Genomic DNA, 26,762 nt, shown 5'->3' with positions numbered 1-26,762 from the left:
ATGGATATTGAGATCCATAAAAAAAGAATATTGCTAGGAGCAGTACTGAAGTGGTTGACCATAAACCAGGAGTGAAAGAAGGGGACAATCCTGGAGTCCACCATGACAACAAGGAAGAATGTGGTGGTTTTAGAGGGATTGCTAGGATAGGACTGTGGTCTGGCCATGGCTCCATAAACAAGGAAAATAACTATTCTATCCTATAGTCCAGTGATACAATCTGTGTAGAGAGAAACTACCACCATTTGAGAAGATTCGTGCAGAGGTAGGCTCTTAGAAGACAGTCCAATTGGAACAGTGATTCTAAAAGTGTGGTTCAGGGACCCCAGGGAGTCTCCAGGCGTGTTCTGAGGTCAAGAGGTGTGAGAACCACACTGAGGAGGGTCAGGAATGCTAAGGGGACATTTAGAAAAGAAGATGAAGGGCACTTTGTTGATAATGATTGTATTGTGCTCCAGAGACCACCGGAGAAGATTCTGGAGGAATAGGGAATGTCTGGAAGACAGGTCAGAAATGGATGTGGAAAAGCATGTGATGATGACAATCTGAGGGCATTAAGAGAATTTGGAGCTTGACATCTTCTACTGATGGCTGGAGATGGAAGAGAAGGCCATAAGGAGACTGGTCTTGATGACCTTAAAGTAGAATGGTGATGAGGCTGTGAATGACATCAGGATACAAAGGGCACATGGAGCCAGCATCCACTGAAGGAGGAATGAAGCCAGGAGATTAGTTGTCTTATCTACCTTGTGACTCCTTAGTTTGAATTCTTCAAGGGCAGTCAGGTGGATAGACCTCACCTACTCTGTGTCAGGTGCCTACTCCCAGGAGGAGTCACCTGATACAAGTCATGGGATAACCCAATCTGCTGCCTGATGCTACAGAGTTTGAGGTATAAGATGATTCCTGGAGAAGAGGGTATGGGCTGGCTGGGTATTCCCAGATGCCTTCTATGTTGACTGAGGAAGATGAAAAGCTGTTTTTGGTATAGTTTCTAGTATTTAATTGGAAAGTTTCCCATTCAGTCCTGCCTCAAGGTGCAGTTATGGGTTAAGTTTGCACTGATCTTACAATGTGCCACAAACATTGTTTGGCATCAATGTTTTCCATTGTCTCTGGATGCAAAAGGCCTTCTGAGACACAAATGGAGCAATACAATGGCAGCATTTTTTGTTGTGGTGGTGCTGAGTAGGTTGTCACAGATAAAGCCAATGTCCCTTTATTAGAGGAGAAAATTTGGAAATGAATCTAGACAAGTGGTAGGTTGGTGGAGGAGCTTGCCCAAAGAATTTTTGGGTCAGATCTGCCATGCTGCACAACCCCAGGAGATACTATTCAGAATGCAGTTTAAGTGACTGATGCTCCTTGCAGTAGTGTAATACAGAAGCCAGCTATGAGTGCCTTCCCTGTGCATGCCAACATCTTACTTCCACGTTGTCTCTTCTAAAATTTCATCGTCATCATCATCATCTCAACACATCAATTTTTGCATTTAAAATGTATTTAAATGAACATACATTTGGAGAATGTATTCAAAAGAGGGTTTATTTCTCACATGAATCTCTTCCTCTTCTCTACTGAATAATTCCCATATGCCCTCAAAATATGCCCTCCTATTTATTACCCATTCAATAATAACAAAGCAATCAAGTCAACAAATTTTCTCTTGATCATCCATCACCTCTAGTTTCAGACCCATTTCTTTGCTCCCCTTTGTAGCAAAACTCTTTGAAAGAGTGGTTGATAGTCCCTATTTCCTCAACTAACTCTCCTTCTCTCTCTCTCTCTCAGCTCACTCTGATGTAACTTCCTCCTACACTACTTCAGGGCCACCAATGACCTCCATTTCCCCAGGAAGAGTTCATTCTCTGTTCTCCTTTTAGTTGACCTTGTAACAGAATTTGGCCCGCTTGACCCATTCCTATTTCTGCTAGCACCTCCTTCTCTAGCCTTCTATATATCATGCTCCTGTGGGTTTCCCCCCCACCATATCGTTAGCCACTTGTTTCTTCTTGTGCATCTGCTGTTCCTCTTCTCCTAGCCATAGTTAGACTTCCTGGCTTCCATTCTCTGTTTATACTTACTCTACAAGGCAACATACTTAGTCCCTTGGTTTTCAATGCCATCTGTATATGTTGAGAGGTCTCTAATTTGTCTTTCAATGCTTGGTGCTACCTTATATATTCAAAAGTCTGTTTGCCATATCCTCCTTGGCTCTCAATCATACATTTCAAATGTAACATGGATAAAGCAGAACTAACAATTGCTCTAGCATCACTCTCCACCTTGCATCTTTTCCATTTCAGTGAATGGCATCACTCTCCACCCTGTTGCTCCACCAAAAACATGAAGCATTATCTGTGACCCTTTTCCTTTCCTCACACATCCCATCCATCAGAAAGTCCTGTTTCTTTAGTTCCTTCATGTCTTACAAATCAGCATTGTTCCAAACCTAATCCAAGCATCATGACCTTTTCCTTGATTTATGGTAAGCACCTGCTGAAAGAGATTGCCAAACTTCACTTTTGCCCTATTTTTACTTCATCTACCGCACAAGAATCAGTGCGCTCTTTCCAATGTAGAAAGAGCATCACATTACTTCCTACCTAAAACCCTTCAGGGATTTCCTGCTGTGACCACACTCCTCACCATGACCTCCCACGCTCACCATGCTTTGACCTTCATCTATTCCTTGGCACTCATCTTGTTCCCCTCTCCATGTTTACTATGCCTCCACCATAGGGGCCTTCCTTCTCCCTGTATAATTAGACAGAGCCTCTGTCCTGGCCATTTCTTCTGTTTGGAGCAGTTCTTCTGTTCCCCTGGATGTCTCTGATCCTTATTTAAGTCTCAATTCCAAAGTTACCTTCCCTGAGAGACCTTCCCCAATGGTACTAGCTAAGGCACTTCTCTTCCTCCCTCGTTACCCTAGTATCTTATTTTATCCTTTTCATAGCATCTATTGGAGCCTGAAACGATCTCCTTTATGAATTTGTTTCCATTTAATTGTTTGTCTTCTGTTCCTTGATGGTACAGACTGTGTCTTTCTTGTTCACTGTTGCATCTCCAGAACTTGGCACAAATAAGTGACCAACCAATATCTATGTCAACCAACTAACTGAATTGGATTTATTTTCAAAATGCATTCAGATTTAATGACTTGGCAGCCCCTTTAGAATGGAGGACAGATACTGCAGAATGCCAAAAGACCAAAGATAGTAAAACCTAACATGCCAGAAATAGTTTACTATCAAGACGAAAATGAAAGACAATAGAATGATTTTTTTTTGTTTATGTCATTCCAAAATTCTCCCCAGAAAAGCAAACTTTAAGGTTCTCGGTTTTCCTACTGTGAAAGTTAACAGGGAAGAATAAGGGCAAACTTATTTCCAGTTGTGTACTAAATCTTCCTGCTATTCCAAAGGTTTTTACACTCTGGTGTTAGCTCAGATGCAGAGCATATTTCTCAGATGGTCCTGTTTTTATGGATGGTTCAGTGCTGTGGATGTATATTGAACACTTATGCAAGTTCTATACATATATCTGTGTTTATCATGAGTAACTACATTAACTTATTTTATGATCAGAGCACTGAGAATTTGAAAAACTGTTCCAAGGCACCATGTGTCTGGGAGATCCACCTGTATTCCTCATTAAAGCAAAATTTATTTATTTACTTGAAAGGCAGAGTGACAGAGAGAGAATCACACACACACACACATACACAGATCTTCCATCCACTGGTTCACTCTCCAAATGCCAGAAACCGTCAGGGCTGGGCCCGGCTAAAGCTGGAGCAAGGAATTCCATTATGGTTTCCCACATGGGTAGAAGGGGCCCAAACACTTGGGCTGTAATCGGCACCTTCCCAGTCATATTAGCAGGAAGCTAGACAAGAGCAGAACAGCTGGGACCCGAAGGTGTCACAAGCAGACTCCTGACTCACTGCACAGCAGTGCCCACCTGCCCCACTCCCAAGCTGTGCCCCTCATTTGCTTTGTACTTGGCATTAACAGAACCTTAGATTTATAGGGCTTTGCTCTTTTCTATCTATGAGAAGAAAACTTATGGGAGGATAGGATGCTTTTCTTCACTGGAATTATTTTATGATAAAATATAAGCCATTGCAGCATTGTAGAAGGAGTTCTGAACTGGAAATCAGTCCGTGAACACCTACGTTTGACACATTTGTTTTACACCTATTGTGTACCAAATCCTTAAGGTATTAGATGCTGTGATTCAGTAAACTGAAGTGATTTTCCTTGTTATTTAGAGCTGGAATCAATTCACCAGATCAAGGAAGAGCATAGTATAAAAGAGCACTGAATTCATATCAGAAATCCCTGCCTTGTCCTTTCTTGCCTGTGTATAACGTTGGACAGTCACTTAATCCTTCCTGAACTTGGTCTGATGAAGCAATTTGATGATAGAAGTGAGTAATGGGGATGGGGTGGGCAGGCATTATCTTGGGAACGCAGGAAAGTAGACATCAGGCTTCTGGCAGAACAGGAACTGAAAGGTGGTTCTGACCCCAGTGCAACTCCACGCTGGCTCCTCTGCTTCTCCCTGGCTTATTGACTTCTTCCCTCTCTGTCAACCCCATAGCTTCCTTTACCTCAGCAGGATTCAGATTCTGTGGTTTGAAAAATGATTTCTCCCGCTAGGGGAAAAGTGGTCTGAACCCATGTCATCCTGTTGCATCATTTCTGCTTGCTCATAGCTCTGGCCCCTCCTAACTACCACCAGCACCCCTCTCTAGCCACATCGGGAGTGGCAGGGAAACGGGTGAAGCAGGCCAGAAACAAGAGAAGGAGGGAGTGGCTGGGATTGTGGCAAGCTGGAAACTGCGTGTGTACTCTCTAAAAGGGAGAAAAGCACTAAAGAGGCAGCCAACTTGGCCCTACCAGCCTGTAGGAAAAATTAGGCCAACTCTTCCAGATTTTTCAAGGCAAGTTGAAAATCCATATTGTTTTACATGTCTTCTTAGTTTTTAAAAGATTTGTTTGTTTATTTGAAAGTCAGAGCCACAGAGAGAGAGGGAGAGGTCTTCCATCCTCTGGTTCACTCCTCTGGTGGCTGCAATGGCTTGGGCTGGGCCAGACTGAAGCTAGGAGCTTGGAGTTTCTCCCAGGTCTCCCACATGGGTGGCAGAGCTCAAGTACTTGTGCTGTCTCCCCCTCCTTTCCCAGGCCATTAGCAGGGAGCTGGATTGGAAGTGGAGCAGCTGGGACTTGAATCGGTGTCCATATGGGATGCTAGGGTCATAGGTGGCAGCTTTACTTGCTATGACACAACACAAGTCCTGTTTTCTTATTTTTAAATTTTGACAAGTAATTCAGAAAAATGTTGACACTGTGGCATTATAACAGTGTATATCCAACTGGACCATAGGCATTCTGCAGCTTCTAGAATCCAGAGTTCAAAGTCAGAGCAAAAGTCATTTTAGCTTCTATTCTGCATACTCGTGTGTGTGTGTGTGTGTGTGAGTGTGTGAGTACACGTGTGGGCGTGTTCACATTCTTGAAATGGAATCTGCCCCAAAGCACCTTTGCGGCCAGTGTCCCAGGACAAATATATAAATTGGCTTCACCTGGGTCAGGTGCCTATTCTTATCCCTGAAACGGCTGCCCAACGGCTATGCTGTCAGTAGGGGCTAGATTGGGCCAATCTCCATTTCAGAGGCAGTGCGCCTGGAAGTTTTATGGTAGACACTTAGAGTTTCCTCCTGCATAAGGCAATGTTTCACTAGAATGATTTGTTCTGATTTCTCCTTACAAAATTCTGTTTCTTAGTAAGAAAAGGCAATGTTCATTCCATTAGCAGAATTCTGGTTAAAATTCGTTTAGTGTTAAGTATAATACATTCTGTTTTTTTAATACATGCTATTAATATGTACATGAAAATATTGGCTACCACTCTTTTTAAGAACAGTTTGTGGCCGGCGGCGCGGCTCAATAGGCTAATTCTCCACCTGTGGCGCCGGCACACCGGGTTCTAGTCCTAGTTGGGGCGCCGGATTCTGTCCTGGTTGCCCCTCTTCCAGGCCAGCTCTCTGCTGTGGCCAGGGAGTGCAGTGGAGGATGGCCCAAGTCCTTGGGCCCTGCACCCACATGGGAGACCAGGAGAAGCACCTGGCTCCTGGCTTTGGATCAGCCATCAGTGTGGTGCACTGGCTGCAGCGCAGTGGCCATTGGAGGGTGAACCAACAGCAAAGGAAGACCTTTCTGTCTGTCTCTCTCTCACTGTCCACTCTGCCTGTCAAAAAAAAAAAAAAAGAAAAGAAAAAAAGAAAAAAGAACAGTTTGCTTATAAAATGAGCAACTCTCAGGGTTAGAAAAGACTGTCACCTCTTTAAACTCCCTTCTAGTCCTTGAATATCTTCTAGGGCATCCCTAGCAAGCTGGGATGCTCATCCTCCCACAGTGTGAATACCTCACTTTACCCCCAGGAGCCCACTTCTTCTGGAGGGAACACTTCCATCCTTGGACAGGCCTGAAGATTAATTTTTTTTCTTACTGCAAACAATACTCTGTCCCCCCATAGGCAATCAGTGCCACCTCTGCTAAATGAATTCATTTGTGTTTTACTTAGTGGGTACATACTATGTGTCTGACACTGTTTTAGGAACTTGGGTAACATCAGTGAACAAAACAAATGATTGTGCATTTGTAGGGATGATGTTCTAGCCTGGATGTAGGAGGAAGAAAGAGAGAGAGAGAGAGAGAGAGAGAGAGAGAGAGAGAGAGAATTTTTAAAAAATCAATCATGTACTATGTACCAAGGTGATAGACATTATAGGAAAAAAAATATAGTTGAATGAGGGGTTGAAGGAGGACAGAATTGCGATTTTAAATAGAATAAGGTAGGCCTCATAGCACACAGATTGGAAGATGAGAGGTTAGACTAAATGCTCCCAAATCCATCTCTCTACAGCTCTGTAGTACTGGCTCCTTTTTCATGTCCCAGGCCTGAGGATGGTAATAGCTGGGCATCTTTGGAATCTCAGCAGGGAATCTAGACGCTTTCTCTTTTTGAATTCATTAAATCCTCATAGCAGCTCTAAGAGCCGCTTGTACCCCCATCCACACAGGCGTAAATGACGCTCAGTGAAGCTAAGTAACCTGGCCAGTGCTGCATTCTAGGAAGAGGAAGAGGTTGTCTCCGGCTCCTGGCTTTGGTCTTTAAGCCCTGGAGCAGATGCTTTGGAGACCTCAAGCTTTTCTTCCCCAGGCCCGTGGCCTGTCCCTTTCCTGGTCTGTGATTCCTGGGACGACATTTAAAGGCCTTTCCTCTCCTGGGGTTTCTGTTGGGAATCCTTTCCTTTTATCTAATGGCAGGGGACAAGTGAGACACCCGTGGTGCCATCAACCCCACCTCAGCAACAACATAAGTTTTGTAAGGTCATGGTTATGCTTTGTTTTGACACATACTTGGTACTTTCAAAAGTTCGTGGAAAGTAGAATTAAAAGATATGTATATTTTAGTGCAAAAAAGGATAAAATCCATGCATAGTTTTTTCATAATACTCATTTCCACAAATTTTTTGAAGATCCCTCGTATGTATGGATTTTCATTTACCATTTAATTCCACTTTCCACATACTTTTCAAGTGCCTTGTACATATTTTTCTTCAACAAATGTCACTGTGGTTTCCAAGCCTATGTGTGATATGTGATCGGGCAGCCTTTTAAAATGATTTCCTGCTCAGCCATAGGGTGAAATTATGCAAGCCAGCGAGTCTTGCAAACAGCTGCATCAAATTCTCAACACCTGCCAAAAAAAAAAAAAGTTTTGAAAATACTTTTACATTGTTTTTCATGTTTGGATTGGTTGGTTTTTTGTGGTTTCAAACTTTGAAGGACCCTCCAATTCATTAAAGCTGCAGTCCGAAACAGAAGTTGGGCACTTCAAAGAATTTTGCAAATCTGAGGCAGACATAGAGTTCACTTGAATTACATTTCTATGAACACACTTAAAACACCTTCTGGAATTGGTCTGGGGATTGTTTCTTACCAGGAAAAAAGCACACGACCAAGAAACAGACTCCCGGCTCTAGACCTTTACTCTGCCCGGCCCAGCTCCTTTACAGAGATGCAGAATCAGCTCTTGGCTTCTTGGCAGTTTCCCATCTTGGGGGTCAGATCTCCTCTCTGGTGAGACAAACGCAGCACCAAGCTCTCTTGACCTGCTGCATCCTCCCCGACTTTTTAAGTCAAAGAGCTAGGATTTCCTCAAATTGTTGCCCTCGATGTTAAGTGCAGAGGCCCTCTCCCCCTCGCCCCAGCTGCAGGGGCGGAGGAGAATGGGATGAAAGACGGTGAGGACCCTTGGGGAGAAACTACAGCTAAGTGCACGGGACAGGAAAGGCGGGAGGGGGCGGGGAGGAGGCCGCGAGTCGAGAGAGAGAGGAGGGAAACGTGTCACCAGCCGGCCTCTAGGAGCTCCGCGCCCGTCGCGTCTGCAGGCTCTCGCCGGAAAGGCACTGAGGCTGGACCGGACCCCGTGGCAGGCAGAGCTGGGAGAAGGGGGCGGGGGAGAGCGCAGTGGCCACAGTCCCTCCTGGAGGTCGCTCGTTTCTCTGTGGTCAGAAAACTTTCTCAGTAAGACTGGAAACTTTTTCCCGGGCGCGCGGAGTGTGGGACGGAGGCGAGCGCCCGGTGTGCATGCCACGGGGTGACTCACGCCGGAGACCCCACCGGGGTGAGTGGGGGAATCCCCGGGAGGGCCCGAACTCACGGGACTGAGAAACAAATCGCTCCGAACTATCTGGAGAGCACGGGGGTTGTTGGCGGTGGTGGCTGCGGAAAGCGTCCTATCAGGGGGTGGGGGAGGCAGCTTGGTGGGGATCCCGCATCCTGGTTAAGGATCGGACTCTGCAGGCTGGCGAGCGGGACCACGGTGTGGGCTGGCTGCGGGACTGGTCGCGCGCTCAGTGGGCGGTTCACGGTGGGTGAGCGATCCGTGTGGGTGGGGAGGAGGATGCTGCAGATCGTATTTGCTTTTTGTTTTTCTCCTCTCTGGGCAAGAGTGGCATCCTGAAACAGCCTTTTCCTGGCTGTTTCGTAGTTTGTGAACGGAGGTGTGGGAGAGGAGAAGAGAGGAAGCCGCTTGGTCCCGTGCGCCGCTGGACGCGCACGCTCCGCAGGCTAGGGAGGGCCAGGGCGCAGCTCGAGGAGACCCCCGCAGGGACAAGTCACGAGGAAACCCTCAGACATCTCTCATGGGCGTCCACGAGATCGCCTTTCCACTTTATCTTTCGCGGCCGCGTTAGCTTAGAGAGGCTTCCTCTGCGCGCCTACTGTGCGCGGCAGGCTCATCACGCGCAGGGGGCGCTCTGGAGCCCCACGTGGGCGGCTCGGACCATTCCTTGCAGCTCTCCTCCACCCCCCTCCGATCCTTTCTCTAGGGGCTGCTGCCGGCGGTGCGCGCCAAGCTGTTTGCCTAGTGAATCGTGCTTCAGGAATAGCCCGGGGGGTGCCTCCCTGGTTGGCGAGACGGGTTTCCCCAGGCTGTGCCCACCCCCAGTCCTCGATCGCAAGCCGCCACAGCCTCTTCCCCGTGGTGCCGGGAGACGGCGCTTTGTTTGTCAGCAGAAAGGCGGCGAGTATTTATAGACGCCACTGCGAGCCTGCGGTGTGCAAGGTTTCAATTACAGTCCTGCGATGCGCCCCACAGGACGGAAAGCTAAGGCTCAGCAGCTCAGCTGCACACCAGTCTGCTCCGGGAACCCGCATGCGAAAAGCTCTGGCTGGAGTCTCCGGACATCTCTGCCTGGGCGGGCTTGATATGTTGCCCAGAGGATATGGGCAAATTCAGACAACCCAAGCTAAGGACCAAGTCAGGGCCCCCTGCGGATTGACTCTATCCTGCCCCGGCTCCCACCAGGACGCTTGCTGAGCAAGCCTCGGAGGTTGCAGTTTTTTGACCTCCTTTTGGTGGTCCTGACCTCCACGGGGTCGCAGCGATGACATTTTATTGCCCTGCATAGGGCTAAATGTCATAGCGCTGAGCTGCGGTAAATGGCTCTTTGGGTGCAAGGCGCTGCTACTGAGAGCACGAAGCAGCTGGCGAGTCAGGAAGGGGAACGGAGCTTGCAGAAACTCTTTGAGTAGCATTTGAAATTTAGCGCCTGGTGGGGAGGGAGGAAGGTTGCCATGCTGCTCTGTGCCGACCTTGGCTGGTCTGCTCCGGGTGCAGCGCAGAGCCCTGGAATCCATTCAAGGAAGCAGTTCCGAGCTGCTTCTGTGGAAGCAGGGTTGGCAGAAGAAGGAAGCCAGGCTTGGTCAATCCACAAAGTTGTCTTGTTTTTCATCACCAGCCATTGTTCTTTCAGTGTTTTATTGATGCTTCTAACAGCTGGAACCTTTAGGGTATAAATTAAGAAAACCAGATTGGCTTATCTCTCCCAGCTTCATTTAGACTGGCTTGTTTCTCACCAGTGGGAACTCATTTTGTTCTGGTGCAGAAGGGCTGGCTGTGGGCAGGTATTTGTTTCCGTGGGTGCGATTTCAGTAATGTGTGTTAAAAAAAAAAAAAAGAGGGGAGGGAGAAGTGCAAACCCCTCTTGAGGTCCTGTGATGTTTTAAACTCTGCCTTTAGAGACTTGGATAGCATTATATGCGGAATCCTAACACTGATGCAGGTGCCATGATGTCCTCATCATTCAGGTGACACCAGTGAGGCTTAGAGAATTCTCATTCTTCTGTCTAAGGCTACGCACATCCAGGGATTCAGCTGAGAATGGATTCCAGATTTGTTCCTCAGCTCTCCTCAATTGTTGATTTAATTAGTGATTAAATTGGTGGCCTCCTTTTTATGTCAGGAAATGTGAATCAATGATTGAAAAAAATTTAATCTTGTCTTTCAAACACTGTTACACTGACTATCTGAAAATCTGCTGGTAGTCCACACTTCAGCTTGCCCATTTACTTGATGTATGTTCAACATTAAAGCCATTTATTTGGAGAAGACGAAACTCAGTAAGCACTTTGTGGATTCTCCCCACCCTTTTTTTCCCTCCTTCAGATATTTGTATCCTAATGATTTGTAGGAGTGCATGTGTCTATTTGCCTGTGGTCATTTCTTTTCTACTGCCCTTAACGAAGTAAAATATGTGGAAATCTTTCTTGAATATCTTTTTCCTTCTAATCCTTTTTGCAGAACTACACCAATGCAGGATTGATCTAAAAAATGGCCCCTAAGTCTATCCAAAAGATTCCTAAGGTATCTGTCATGGAGTTGCCTGACTGTGTACAAAGTGTAAATACATGCTAAGTTTAGACAATACCACAGAAATGGTTATTTGTTATCAAGTTAGTGTGAATGAATAGTTCAGTTGCTGAAATTCGGAAGTAGAATATTTTGTGGATTTTGTACAGGACTTGGGGTTGGGGATTTGGCAATACAGAGCATTATACCCTGATTAGTAGAAAGTGCTGTTTTATAGGGAAAGCAAGAAGGAGGCTAGGGGTGTAGAAGATGCTTAGCAATGAGAGGGCATCAGAGGTGAACTTGATTTAATTCACATTTTTGGCAGAGCCTGTGGATCCTAGCTTTACTCTGAAACTTGCACAGCTGGAACAAATGAGCCAACTTATTTACTTATTATTGGACAACTGCTGAGAGCCAGGTATAGCTATGGTGATGGTACTCTCAGCAATCTGGGAAGGAAGATATTATTTCTGTATTTTAAAATGAGAAAACAGAGGATCAGAGAGGTTTGTCCTTTCCCAGTGTCACACAGTCATAAACTTACATCCTTGGTTCTTTCCTGTACATTTTTTCAAAGCTTTTTTTTTTTTTCTTAAAGATTTATTTATTTGAAAGGCAGAGAAACAGAGGGAGAGAGAAAGAGAACAAGAACTCTTCCAACTACTGGTGCACTGCTCAAATGCCTGCAACAGCTAGAGCTGGGAAGCCAGGAGCCAGGAATTTCCTCCAGGCCTCCCATGTGGGTGGCAGGGACACAAGTACTAGGGGCATTATCTGCTACCTTCCCAGGCACATCAGCAGGAAGATGGATTGGAATTGGAGAGGGTGGGACTGACTCAGTGCCCTGATACAGGATGCTAGGAGCTTAACTTTCTGTGTCACGATGTCTACCCTTCCCTGGACATTTTGATGTCTACTTTTGAAGGCCTTCTATGAAGAACCCAAGGTCCCAAGTTCTCTGGAAGGTCCTAACAGCTCCTATGGAAGTTTCTGGATCAGAAGTCAATGCCAGAGCATGCAGGGACTCTAGAATGAAGAGACAGGAGATGGATGAACAATGGAGACTGGAGGGACAGTCTGGCTAGTTCTGATAGTAGTTCCTCCCAGGAAGAAGACAGTCCAGACCTGGGTGTATTGTGAATGTAGAGAATGGGTAGCTCTGGCTTGGGAGGGGAAACCTGTCATGTCAAAGGCTTCCCAGAGGGGAAAAGGAGGGAAGTCAGTAGCTCCCCTCCCTCAGGGGGCCTTCTCTGGTTTACAATCAATATAAATTAGGGAGTCTGTGAGACCTGTTCCCGTTTTAATTGGACTTGGCCCTTTGAGGCAGCAGTCACCCAATCTCTGTCTCTTTAAATATTCTTTTCTTATGCTTTGCCAATTTATGGCCTTTGTAGATCAACCTTGGATTTCATTTAGGGGAGGGAGAGAGGAAAAAAGTAAAGGTTAGTGATTACCTAAATTGGATTAAGTTCTGTCTAGCAGCGTTTAAAGAAATACTGCTTGCTCTCTAATTACCATCAAGTAGGAATTTAAACGGTCTATTAAATTTAAGCTGGCTTTTTTTTTTTTTTTTTAAACTGGCTATGTTTCCAGCTGTAACGTATTCTGGGATTTTAGAGGCTTTTATGTATTTTTTCAAATGTGTAGAGAACACTCTTTGCCTTCCCTCCCATCCTTTGTAAAGTATTACATTTCTGTAGTAGGATAATAAATGACATTATTATGTCCTGGCTTCATTAAAAAGCAGAGACTCACAGCTGGGGTCAGCTGGCCCTGTCAGCCTCAGGAGAGCTACCCAGTGAAGTGAGTAAACCCAGAAGGGATTTGGAGAATGGTGGGACTCACCCAATCCCTCTCTTTCTTCCTCTTGACTAAGGCCTATGGGAAGATCTGGTAAAAGTCCACTCCTCCCACTGTCCAAACAACCTATCTTAACGCTTTGTACCATATACATTGCATATGATTCTGTACTACATGAAACTCCATATTTGCTCCTGTATTCGGTCTCCTCCCCTCTTCTCAGTTGTGAGATGTCGGTGCAGTTTCTCTCTTGCATACTTCAGTGTTTAAGTTTCACTTTTTTGGGTGCCAGAGGTGAGCTACTCCTCCTATTTCTTGCTTCTCTCCTTACTTTAACTTGGGCACAGAACCTCCTCCAGCTTTGCTGGTTCCTTTTGACAGACCACGTCCTGGGTTTTGTTGAAGCCATCTCTGACAGCAGTTGCGTTTCCAGCAAGGAGAAGGCTTCAGGGACCACGTTGGCCTCCTGTGGCTGGTTCAGAACAGGGGAGTGTGACAGCCTCAGGAGAGCCTGGGAGAAGACTGGGAGAATTCTTTATTTTTTTTTTTTTAAATCTTCTTCCCAAGGACAATGGTGCAGAAGTTGGCTGCGATGTGTGTCTGTAATGGTCTGAAATGAGCCACCTCAAGCCCTGTCACAACCTGCTTGTGACCCCGGCAGGGTAAATCTCTGCACAAACCCTTTTACGTCCCTGTGTAATTTGCAGCTCTGTTTCAGAGCTGGTTCTGGCCTCATTCCCCAGCTGTCTTGGGGAGACCGCACTCCTTGCTGCTCTCTTTTTGGAGAACTCTGCTTCATCATGCTGGCTGCCGGACGCCACTGTATTTTCCTTACCTAGTATCTAGAGGCAGAACTAGTGGGCAGACACCGTAATCCCCTGTGGGGTTGGAGATTTTTTTTTTTTTTTAATTGTTCAAGACATCAGATTCCTTTCAGATCTCCAAAAAGCCTTTGTGACACCTTCCCACTCCCAAACATCAGTAGTGCTTTCGCAGAGAGGCAGAGGGGTTGAATAAGCCCACGTTTTATCCTAACTGGAACCTAGGAGACCACACAGGTCTGGGGAATTGAGGTTGGGAATGTGGTCTCAGCTGTATCGTGACAAGCTGTGTTACCAGGGACAAGTCGCTTGGTTACTCTGGACCTGTTTTCCCAACTACCTACACAACAGTGAGTCTGGCCTGCCACTGAGAGTCCTTTCTGTCCTAACATTTCTGTGGTGGCCGGAGAAGCGTAGAGCAGAGCCAAGCTGCTCGGAGAAGCAGGGGTCACCAAGGGATCTGGTTCTTTCACAAGCTCTGTTCAGTGGATCTGGGCTGGGCCTCCATCTCTGGCGAACTGTCAGGTGACGACCATCATACTGAGTCTCAGATCGCAGTGTGAGTTCCCAGGCACTGGAGTCTTACAGTTTCTCAGCCTTGGCCCTGTTGACATTTTGGGTTCAGCTTCTTTGTGCTGGGGCTGTCTTGCCCACTGTGGGGGTGTATAACAGTGTCCCTGGTCTCTACTCACCAGAGGCCCCCCCTCCCAGCTTCCTCTACTCCCCTCGCCCCATTAGTAATGACTGCCAAAAATATCTTCTGGGGGCAAAGTCACCCCTGGGTGAGGACATTGGTCTAGATCAGTGTTGTACCTCAGAATTACCTGGAAGATGTCTAGAAGGGCCTAATGTATCAGAAGCACCAGAGGAGGGCCCAGGAATCTCTATATATAGCATATTTGTCTTATCTATGGTTTCTGTGATCTATGTTCAAGTGCAGTCTACAAATACTAAATAAGAAATTCTAGACATGAACACTTGGTAAATTTTAAATTGCATACCATCTGGGTAGCATGATGAAATCTCATGCCATCTGATTCCATCCCCCCAGTACATGAGTCAGTCATTTGTCCAGAGTATCCATGCTATATATGCTACCCACTCATTAGTCACCGGGTAGCTGTTTTGGGTATTAGATTGACTGTCTTGGTATTCTAGTAACTCTAATTTTACTTAGTAATGTCCTTAAAGTGCAGATTTTTATTATAGTATATTGTTGTAATCGTTCTATTCTGCTATTATTCATTTATTCTTGTGCCTAATTTATAAATTAAACTTGACATTGACCTGTGTGGATAGGAAAAGACATGGTATATGTAGAGTTCAGTACTATTGGTAGTTTCAGGCATGACTGGTATTATTGGAACATATCCCAGATATAGGGGGAATTGCTGTAAGTAAGTAATGGAGAGGTCATGAAGATAGCTTAGAGTTCTCTTGGAGAATCTGGATAACCAGAAGTCCCAGCCTTGATTTCCATTGTCCCTCCATGGTTGAGACCACAGGCCAGTTGCTTAAATGTTCTGATACAGAAACAATGTCTGCCTTTTAGGGTTGTGAGAGGGATCGAATAAGATAACATGACAGAGAGCTGTAAACACTGTACAGTGCTGTGTTGGTGGTGAATATCATGCCACAGGAGTGGTATAATAGGTGTTTGATTTTATTGGTTCAGTGATTTTCCCAGGACTGTATTCATTTTATCTTAGGCCTACCTCTGCAGCCTCAGTCTATTTCCTCATCATTCCTTTTGCCCTTTTCTCCACTAAGCACAATGTAAGGGTCTGGAACTAGCAACCCATGGACTACACTTTGACATCAGACATACAATGCTGGGCTTGCCTCATGTTTTGAAAAAAAAATTTCCCAGTATTTAAAAGTTGGAAGAATGGACATGTAAACTCAGGTCTCCAGCTTTTCTTAAAGATGAAAGAAGATTGAGGATGCTCTTTAGTTTGCATCCCATCTCACTCCACCTCATTGAGCCCCCACTGGCTCTCTCACCCAGGTCATGCTCTCTGCCTTAGCCCTTGCCAGCATTGAATTTGGTATTCCTCCTATTCACCTGCCTGTCATTCTACAATTGTGACCAATCACTATTCCCATTTTGAAATGATTATTTTTTTAAAAAATATTTATTTGAAAGTCAGAATTTCAAAGAGAGAGAGAGAGAGAGAGGAGAGATAGAGATCTTCCATCTGCTGGTTCACTCCCCAAATGGCTGCAATTACCAAGGCTTGGGCAGGCCAAAACCAGGAGCCAGAAGCTTCATCTGGGTCTCTCATGTGGGTGGTATGGGTCCAAGGGCCTCTGCTGCTTTCTCAGGCACATTAGCAGGGAGCTGGGTCAGAAGTAGAGAAGCTGGGACTTGAACCGGTGCCCATATGGGATGCTGGTGCTGCAAGCAGAGGTTTAACCCCCCACCACACCACAGCACAGACCCCCAAAATGATTTTTATAGTTAGGAGGCACCATATCTGGCTCATCTTTGGGGCCAGGATATTAGGTGCTCACAGACATTTGTTAAAGCATGGTCTTTTCACCCTATCCTGGTCTTTCACAGGGAAGACCTTGCATACACCTTGAACTTTGAAAGCTCTTACCTATGAAAGCCTGCTTTCCCCCCTCTCTAAATTTCCTTTCCCATTTTCAGTATTTATGTTCTTCAGAGTATTGAGCAAGGGAAAAGAAGAACCCATAGTTTTCGGTTGCCCTTTCATTAGCTCTGTCTTGTAACTCTAGAATGTGGTTTAAGCTTTCTGTCTCAATGCTGTCCCAGCCATCCCTCTTCACATCCAGTTGAGTTTTTGGTAGTCCTTGCGGGTATTTCCTTGGAGGCCCTGAGCTCCCTCGGGGCAACTCCTTTGTTCTTTGCCCATTCCTGCCTTTCTTTCCTCAGATCCTGGCACGCGGTGGACTTTTTTAGTTACATTAAACAGACTTGAATGGGACACATGACCTCCATGAGTCTATCCTATCCTTTCTGTGCCCCCTGCTCGCCCAGTTTTCTGCTCCCCTTTTCAGTGGTCTGTATACCTGACTCTATACTTTTCCCTTCATCTCATTTTCCTATGAAAAAGCCTTTCATCTTCTTTATGCAATGAGAGGGGAGTCAAGCTCATTTTTAACAAGCACCCTATTTTAATCTAGAGCACATTTTCCCACACTTCAGATTCTGGTTGGCTGCCAGACAGTAGCTTTTGACTGCCATCTTACCCACTACGGTTTTATATATGTGACGTGAGAAATGTAATTGCTCTTATTATGGTCAGTCTTAGCTACCGGCTGTGTCTAGACTTTTTGGCTTATCATTGGGTGGGCACTGCAGGCTTACTGCGGATGGTGTTTCTGGACCACACCCAAACGATTTGCACTCCAAGACACTCGACTCATAATGTGGGACTTCCAATGAGTAAATAAGAAGTGTGGTTGTTTCCCACGGTTTTGCTTAACTTGTACCAAAGCAGGGGGTTTTTCTGGTGATTATACAGTGATTTGAGTGACACAATGATGTGATGATATAATAACTCCTAGGTGAAATTAAGTTGTCAATGTTCTGAGTCTTCTGGGCATTCAGCAAATAGAGCTTGCATCCTGTATGCATTAATATTTATTACTGTACACACATTTGGACTCCCAGACTCCTCTGTCTATACTTGATTTCCAGCGGAGCCCTGAGAAAGTTGCCTCATGCTTCCTGTTGTTCCTTTGACCATAGTCCAGACTTTACCCTTTGCCTTTTCTTGTTTGTAGGACTCAGTGTCCATCCCTTGGGCAGTGAGTTGTGAAGATTTGTCCTTGATCAAGCATGCTGGCCTGTGCAGCCTACACCACTACTCTGCCAGCCTTGTAGGCTCCATGACTGGCAAACAGACCCAGGATTCCTTGCCCATGTGGGCCAGGCCCACATACCTATGTACAATCATGCTTAGATGAACCTGAGCTCAGTAAGCAGTGAAGAGAATTTTTCTGGTCCCTCAGAAATGAGAAGGTCACTTTTCTTGGAGACTCGAAAGTCATTTTTTTCATACCATCATTTAAAAATACGAATTGAGTATGCCCAGCACTGAGCTCAATGTGAGAATACAGCAGTGAACAAGATAGGCAAGGACTTTGCTTAAAGAAAACGTCCCTTTGATTAGGGCTGGTCAGACACCGAACAAGTAAAAAAGGCATTGACTTCGGCTCACTTGATGAGTGCCAGAAAGAAAGGAAGCTTCCTTCCTGTAAATGACAGTGTGATCGCTGGCTGTGTGAGGGAGGCTGCTGCTGGTGATGCCAAGGAAGGGAAGGGGTGTGCGGTATGTGCGGTACCCACGGTGGTGTTCAGGACCTTAGTTTCACATAGGGTTTGGCTCTTGGAACCTCTTACACTTTGGTCTTCTGTCTTCGGGCAAGGGAATCCTGAGGGCTTCAGTTTCTTCATCTGCCAAGTGGGAATAGTAGAACCTAACTCATCGGTTTAGCTTGGAGATAAACTAGGAGGACAGATGCAAAGAGAGGCTTGGCACTATCCTGGCCATCCTGGCCAGCCTCTGACAGGAGATTGTTACTCTTAAGCTAATCAGCAGTAGTATTTATAATGGCCCTTCTAGCTATGGTAAGCAATGAATTTGACAAAGTGGACCTGCTGCTTTTGAAAATCTGCTTTTTTGGGGGCCTAACCTCCTGTCCAGTTTCTCTAAGGTGCCCATGGGTGCATCTCCTGGGATAGGGCCTGGAAGCATAGCTGCTGTGTTAAAAGATAATCATGGTCATCAGATAATCGTGATCATCAGCTAGGCCGAGCCCTTAATATACTGGCTAGTCAATAGAACCCAGACCACAGAGGCTGTGAGTGGAGGCTTAAGTTGTACCTGGGTTAGGCTGTGTGTAAAAGAGCTGCAAAGCCTGGTGGTCCTATCTGTTAGGGGACAAAAGAAAGATCACCAGCTATGTATCTGGTCTCAAAAGCATGGGTTGGCTGGTGGGTCTGATGAGTTAGTTGTCAATACTGAGAAATCAGGTGATTTCACAGTCTGAAGGATCTGGATTTGTGGCTTTTCTTTGAATAATTTGTACTCTTAGATGGCAAAAATAAGATTGGATGAAGTAGGGGCCGCCTTTCAACTAAACAGGTGTTGTCTTGGGAAGACAGGCTCACTCTGCACACGTGCCAGCCTCACTCACTGTGAACGTTCACACTCTGCCTCTTTGGTCAGCTTGTGATGTGCAGTAAACAAGCAAATAGATTTGAAAATCCCTGGTTCTTCCTTTTATCCTTTTTTTCCTACTAATGTTTATTTCCTAGCCCATGTGTCCTTGCTCGAGAGAGCTCCTTCTGTGGAATTAGTGCTGAATAAATACATTTGTGTTGAATGAACAAAAGAGGAATGAATTATAATTGATAGGGCACCGACTAGGGATCAAAAGTTAAATTTGAGTCCTGATCTCCTTACAGCTGAATGACTGAACAAATTGGACAGCGTCATATAACTTTTTTTTTTTTTTTTTGCCTTTTTCAATTGGTGGGGAGAGGCTCAGGGAAGTCAATATTATCTTTATTTATTTATCTAAATGAGTGTACCCTCCATAGTGGCAGATCTAACCAACCAAGGACTAAAAACGTTACTGAACATGTATCTTTCCCCCTTGTCATTATTTCCTGAATAATACAATATAAAAGTCACTTACCTAGCGTTGATGTTGCATCAGGCTTTATAAGTAACCTAGAGATGATGTAAAGTATACTGGACGATGGGCACAGGTTCCATACAAATATTGTATTATTTGATATATGGGATTTGTGGATCCTCAAATTTGGATATCTGGAGGACCAGCACTGTGGCGCAGCAGGTTAATGCCCTGGCCTGAAGCGCTGGCATCCCATATGGGCACCAGTTCTAGTCCCGGCTGCTCCTCTTCTGATTGAGCTCTCTCCTATGGCCTGGGATAGCAGTAGAAGACGGCCCAAGTCCCTGGGCTCCTGCAACCACGTGGGAGACCCGGAAGAAGCTCCTGGCTCCTAGCTTCCAATCAGCGCAGCTCCGCCATTGCGGCCATCTGGGGAGTAAACCAGCAGATGGAAGACCTTTCTCTCTGTCTCTACCTCTCTCTGTAAGTCTGTCTTTCAAATAAATAAAATAAATCTTTGAAAAAAAATTTGTATATCTGGGAAGGGGTGGGACTGAAACCAATGTAGATACTAAGGTGTTTTCAAGTTTTATTTTTTTTAAAGATTTATTTATTTATTTCAAAGTCAGAGTTACACAGAGAGAGGAGAGGCAGAAAGGGAGAGGGAGAGGGAAAGGGAGAGGGGGAGAGAGAGAGAGAGAGAGAGGTCTTCTATCCAATGGTTCACTCCTCAGTTGGCTGCAATGGCTGCACTCGTCTAAAGCCAGGAACCAGGGGCTTCTTCCGGGTCTCCCACATAGGTGCAGGGGCCCATCAAGCTTTTTTTTTTTTATTATTTAACAGAGTTACAGATAGTGAGAGAGACAGAAAGAAAGGTCTTCCTTCTTTTGGTTCATCCCCCAAATGGCTGCTACAGCCGGCGCTGCACTGATCTGAAGCCAGGAACCAGGTGCTTCCTCCTGGTCTGCAGGAGCACCTGGGCCCTCCCGGGCCACAGCAGAGACCTGGACTGGAAGAGGAGCAACTAGGACTAGAACCCAGCACCTATATGGGATGCCGGCGCTGCAGGCAGAGGATTAACCAAGTGAGTCACGGCGCCGGCCCCTCCATCAAGTTTTATGACTCAAAAAAGTGAGGCTGGCATTGTGGTGCAGCAGGTTAATCCTCCCCCTGCAATGCCAGCATCCCACATAGGTCCTGGCTGCTCCACTGCTGCTGAAGCTCCCTGCTAACGTACCTGGAAAAGCAGGGAAGATGGCCCAAGAGCTTGGGCCCCTGCCACCCATGTGGGAGACCCAGATGGCCTTCCAGGCTCCTGGCTTCAGCCTAGCCCTGCCCCAACTGTTGCTGCCATTTGGGGAGTGAACCAGTGGCTAGAAGAGTCTCTTTCTCTAACTCTGCTTTCAAATAAATAAAATAAATCTTTAAACAAGCAACAACAGTAAAAAACTCAAAAAGCCCAAGAAGGCTCTCTGCCCTGGGGAAGGCCAGTGCTGTCATTTTCTGCTTCGTCCTTTCAACAATACTTTATGCACACGCAATGAAACATGTCATTGCTCTCTTTAATTTTTTTCTTTTTATGTGCATGGAAACATATTACACACCCAGTTCTGTGTTTTTGCATTCAAAACATCCCCTGGAGTGTACTCAGTTGGTACACAAAGAACTTTCTCCTTTCTTAGAGCTGTGTACTATTTCAGGGTATGGGTCTCCTAGATGACACAACCAGTTGGTGAGCTTTTAGGTTATTTCCAATCTGTCACTGTTTAAAAACCCTGTTGCATAAGCCACTTGACACACTTGGAGTAAAACTCCTGGAAATAGAATCGCTGGGTCAGAGAGTATGACCTTTGTCATTTTGGGAGCTCGTGTCAGATTTCCCTCTGTCCTTCCTCCAGCAGCATATGTGCCTGCCCATGTCCCCACACCCAGCCACCTGCTGCCTTTGGAGGTTAAGAGCATTCTGTGAAGAATGCAGTGCCATATAAAAACATTAAAATTAGCTACAGCATTTTGGGGCCTTACTGTGGGCCAGACCATGGTTAAAGTTCTCCCATTAAATTATTTTTTTAAAAAATTATTTATGTGAAAGAGAGAGAGAAAAAGAGAGGAGAGAGAGAGAAAGAGAGAGAGAGAATATCATCCATCTGCAGATTTATTCCCTAAATGGCAGCAATGGTCAGGACTGGGCCAGGGTAAAGCCAGGAGCTTCATCTGAGCCTCCCACATGGGTATCAGGAGCCTATACACTTGGGCCATCTTCCACTGCTTTCCCAGGTGCATTAGCAGGGAGCTGGATAGGAAGTGGAACAGCCAGGACAAGAACTGGCACACATATGGGATGCCGGCATCATAGGCAGTGGCTTTACCTGATATGCTACAACACTGGCCCCAACATTTTAATCTTAACAACAGAGAGCTAAATGTTACATTCATACGACAGATGAGGAAACTGCAATTTAGAGAGTGAGAAACTCACCCAGCTAATAAACTGTAGAAGCTGGATTCAAACTCAGGTTGGTCAAATTGCAGTACCACTATCTTTAAGCATGGGGAAGCCCTGTGTCATTTTGGTTGTCAGTATTCTGGGCTGACATTTGCTTATGGGTTCCTGTGTCTCCGTGCAGTGATGCCTTGCAGATAGTGGACTCCTTCACCTGTTCAGTGAATACCTCTGGGATTCACTATAGTCAGCCAGACTATAATCAGCCCTGGGAGTGTACCTGTCAATAAGACAGGCACAGTGCCTACTGGTATGAACCTCACAAAAACTGTAACAGATAATTCTGCAGTTGTTTATTGAGGTAGATGGTGATAAGATTACAAAGGAGATGGGGAGGGTATGCTTCAGGTGTTAGGAACTGGTGCAGGGGTGGGGGCAAGGAGGGCCTCTCTGAGCAAATGAAGCGAGAGTGAGAGTGTGTGGGTGGGAAATATTTCCTGCAGAGGGCATAGCATGTGTAAAGGTCCAGGGCCAGGAAGGAAAGGTGATAGTGGAGGAAACAAATGCAGCCCAGTGAGTTGGTGTGCAGAGTGGTTGGAGGTGAGGGTGGAAGGATGGGGCTTGGGGATTTATTCTAACAGGGGTGGGAGCCTTCCTCCTGCCAAGAGCCATTTGGATATTTATAACATTGTTTGAGCCGGCGTCGTGACTCAATAGGCTAATCCTCCGCCTTGCGGCGCCGGCACACCGGGTTCTAGTCCCAGTCAGGGTGCCGGATTCTGTCCCGGGTGCCCCTCTTCCAGGCCAGCTCTCTGCTGTGGCCAGGGAGTGCAGTGGAGGATGGCCCAAGTCCTTGGGCCATGCACCCGCATGGGAGAACAGGAGAAGCACCTGGCTCCTGGCTTCGGATCAGTGCAATGCACCGGCCGCAGCACACCGGCCACGGCGGCCATTGGAGGGTGAACCAACGGCAAAGGAAGACCTTTCTCTCTGTCTCTCTCTCACTGTCCACTCTGCCTGTCAAAAAAAAAAAATTGTTTATGGGCCATGTGAAATTCTCAACTGCAAAATCCGCCTGCTATAGAGTACTGCCTGTGGTTGCCCGGGAGGGGCCAGACTAAATGGTTTTGTGGGTCTCTAAGGTCTGTGGGCTGGGTGTTCCCCACCCTGTAGGCACGATGGCGAGCTTCTGAAGGCATTGCAGCAATGAGTGGTTGTGGGCCCTGGACTCTGTGGGCAACCCCTTTCACAAGCCGTGTGACCTCAGATAAGATAAACATGTGACGTGTGCACGTCTTCCTATGTGAGATAGGGATGGTGACAGCACCTTCCCCTGGGTGGGCATGGGGGGGTCACACAAGGAGCTTCCAAGCGATTTAAGTGCCACCTGCAGTATGAAACTCACCATATACTTGTCTCTCCAGACACGAGTGCCCTTGAAAGAGGCATGCTTCCCCAGAATGTGATGCGTCTGATACACTCTATTTCATTCAAGGTCTAGACAGTGAGATGATACAAGTGAAGTACTTGCTACCCAGTTAGCCTATCTTGATCATCTTCATCATCATTAGGGAGATCTCTCTGACTGGAATTAGAGAATGGATCTGTCAAGTTCTGACAGTGACGTACAAGGGCAGAGGGTCCTCATTATTGTGTTCATGACCCGGGGAAGGAGTCCCACGCTGGGCCCCCTGACTGCCGAACCTTCTGAAGTGTGTGTGGGGAAGGCACTGACTCTCTCACTTCCCTGGGGACTGGCCTTTCCAGGCAGTCACATCAGACAGTGTGGCTCAGTTTTCTTTGACTTCTTTATTATTTACACTCAGAATGGCTTTTTCCTGGAAGCTCCAGGGTCATAAGCTGCCCACTTCTTTATTTTAGGTTGAGTGCCTAATGTGACTTCCCTTTTCAAGGTCAAAGGTAGGAGCCTTAGTGGAATTCATTTGCATTTTCCACCTAGTGAGCCATCTCCTCCACCTGCCAGCCTTGCAGGCCTGATCCTGGCTGCTATGAGGAAAAAGCAACACAACACATTCTTTCTCCAAGAAACACAGCCTGGATGCTGGGGGCAGAGGTTTTCAAAGAAATCAATGGGAGGCTTGGGGCTGGGGCTGTGGTGCAGTGGGTTGATGCCCTGGTCTCAAGCGCCGGCATCCCATATGGGTGCTGGTTCGAGACTTGGCTGTTCCACTTCCCATCCAGCTCTCTGCTGTGGCCTGGGATAGCAGTAGAAGATGGCCTAAATCCTTGGGCCCCTGCACCCATGTGGGAGACCTGGAAGAGGCTCCTGGCTCCTGGCTTCGGATCGGCACAGTTCTGGCCATTGCGGCCTATTGGGTAATGAACCATCGGATGGAAGACCTCTCTCTCTCTCTGCCTTTCCTCTCTCTGTTTAACTCTGACTTTCAATTAAAAAAATAAATAAATCTTTGAAAAAAAAAGAAAAAAATCAGTGGGAGGTGAGTCTCAGTGAGCCAGGCTGGTGCCACTTCCCAGTAATCCTGTAAATGCCATGGCACTTAATGGATTGAGGGCCCCAGCTTTCCGCGTAACTACTGGGAACACTTGCAGCCCCCAAACCTACCCATTTAAATCTCTTTCAAAGGGCATTTTTCTAAATGTAAATGGCAGTGATCCTTCAGGAAAGAATACTGACCCAAGTCCATAGTTCTTTAACTCAGAGAAGTGAAACATTGGGAACTTCCTGTGATGTGATGAGACAAGGTGGTGGTAGTTGTGGACATTCATAGGTTAAAGCCCTACACTCCAGGCCCTCATAATGTGACTGTATTTGGAGATAGGCCTTTCAAAGAGGTGATGAAGGGGCAGCACTTGGCAGAGTCTTGGTACATCTGCATCCCATATTGTAATACCTGAGTTTGAATCCTGGCTCTGGCTTCTGATGCTGACTTCCTATTAATGCACCCTCTGGGAGGCAGCAGTGATAACTCAAGCAGTTAGGCCCCTGCTACCCACATGGAAGATCTGGATTCAGTTCTTGGCTCTTGGCTTTGGCTTCGTCCGGCCCTGGCCTTCTTGGGCATTTGGAGAATGAACCAACACATACCTCTCAATTAAAATCAATAAAGAAATGAAGATGGCAGTGATTAAGTTAAAACAAGGACATTAGATGGTCCCTAATCCAATGGGAATGGTGTCTTTACAACAGGGGATTTGGGGACTGGCATTGTGGTGCAGTGGGTTAACCTGCATCTGATGACACTAGCATCCATTATCAGAATACTCAAGAATTCTTGAGTTTGAGTCCTGACTGTTGTGCTTCCAATCTACTCCCTGCTAATGCACCTGTGAAAGCCGCAGAAGATGGCCAAAGTCCTTGGGCCCCTGCTACCCACTAGCCCCAACTATTGCAACCATCTGGGGAATGAACCAGCAGAAGGAAGTTCTGTCTATGTCTCTCTTTCTTTCTGTAACCCTGCCTTTCAAATAAATACATTAATAAATCTTTTTTTAAAAAAAGCAGAGATCTGTACATATAAGGGAAATGTCAGTGGCATGAACAAGTACATGAAGGACAGATCATGAGAGGACCTGGTGAGAAGGTGGCCCTCTAAACACCAAAGAGAGAGACCAAAAGAAATCAAACATGCCAACTCTTTATTTTGGACTTCCACTCTGCAGAACCATGAGAAAGTACACTTCTCTTGTATCAGGCTCCAGCTGTGGTATCCTGTGAGGGCAGTTTGAACAGACTCGTAAACTGCAGTGGTAGTGATGGTGGTAACAAAAATAGACACTAAGTAGCATCTATTGAGCACCTGCTGTGTATTGGGACTTATTATCCACTTTACTTGTGTCATCACTAAGCCTAATACCCATCCTAGGTCACCTGCCCAGTGTCTAACTGGAGTGACACCATCTGGTTCTTAGGCCTTAGCCTGGAACCTCCACTGAACTTAGCTTAGCACCTGGATAGTTCCAGGAGCCATGTCGTGTGCTTCATAGACAATATCTCCGGGTGTCATGCCACGACTCTCCCCGGTAACTTTCTGTTCCCACTTTGCAGATGTGGAAACTGCCGTTCAGAGTGGCTCAGGGCCATTGTATTAGTTTCTTGTGGCTTCTGTAACAAATTACATAACCTCTGTGGCTGAAAGCAACAGAAACTCACTCAGAATTTTAGAGGCCAAAAGTCCAGAATCAAGGTGGGGCAGGGCTGTCCTCCCTCCAGAGGCTCCTGGGGACAATCCGATTCCTTCCTCCCCCAGCTTCTGCTGGCCTTCCCCCTCCTCGGTCTGCACATTGCCTTTTTCTCTATAGGTGTCTGTAATCCTCTGCATCTCCCTTAACAAGGATCCATGTGATTGCATTTATGGGCCATCTGGACCCCGAAGCGCATCACATCTTTTGTCATGTGAAGTCATAGCTACAGGTATCTTTGGGAGGGTGGATTTTTCCTGTCTGCCATAGTGAATGAATGGCAGGGTGATGACTGAGACCAGAGTTTGAGTCCATAGCCTTGGTGGTACAGCCATGTGCCTGCTCCCCCTCTGAAGCTGCAGGCGTTGTGACTCTTGACCCCTCTTCTGTGGTGTTTCTGAGCTGTGGTGGGGTGGAAATGAGAGTCTAGAGTGAAGCTGGCTCAGAATTTCCTGGCCCCTCAACTCAGCAGTTTGCCTTCTGAGAATGTGCCCTGAAATAGTCTTGTTAAGCTACCACCAAAAATGATAAAGTAGATCAAAATCTAGTGAAATGGGAAGATAGCCATGATGTTTTATTAAGAGGGAAGAAAAAAATACTGTGTGTGCGGAACATGTTGGTGGCTATTAAAAGTTAAATGAATATTCAATTGCTCAAATAGCATTTGACACATTTCATGTGCTCAGCACTCATCCAGGGTCTGTAGCTCTTGG

At 46.2% G+C, this 26,762-nt stretch overlaps 1 protein-coding gene across 9 annotated transcripts in view; it reads left to right on the top strand.

The window, feature by feature from the left end:
• Positions 1-26,762, top strand: part of PRR5L (proline rich 5 like) — a 203,472-nt gene that overhangs the window by 73,264 nt on the left and 103,446 nt on the right. The window contains exon 1 of one of the 9 annotated variants that reach the window (XM_070071456.1): positions 6,276-8,700. The exons of 6 other annotated variants lie outside the window; for them this stretch is intronic. The gene's annotated coding sequence lies outside the window, so the exon portion shown is untranslated. Of the gene's footprint in view, positions 1-6,275; positions 8,701-26,762 lie in introns of those variants that run through there. 2 more of the 9 variants (XM_070071463.1, XM_051852386.2) reach the window with 2 other exon arrangements.

Source organism: Oryctolagus cuniculus, chromosome 1 (assembly GCF_964237555.1).
Source record: "Oryctolagus cuniculus chromosome 1, mOryCun1.1, whole genome shotgun sequence".
Classification (NCBI taxonomy): domain Eukaryota; kingdom Metazoa; phylum Chordata; class Mammalia; order Lagomorpha; family Leporidae; genus Oryctolagus; species Oryctolagus cuniculus.
The sequence above is the reverse complement of the archived record's forward strand: the minus strand, read 5'-3'. Positions and strand labels throughout refer to the sequence as shown.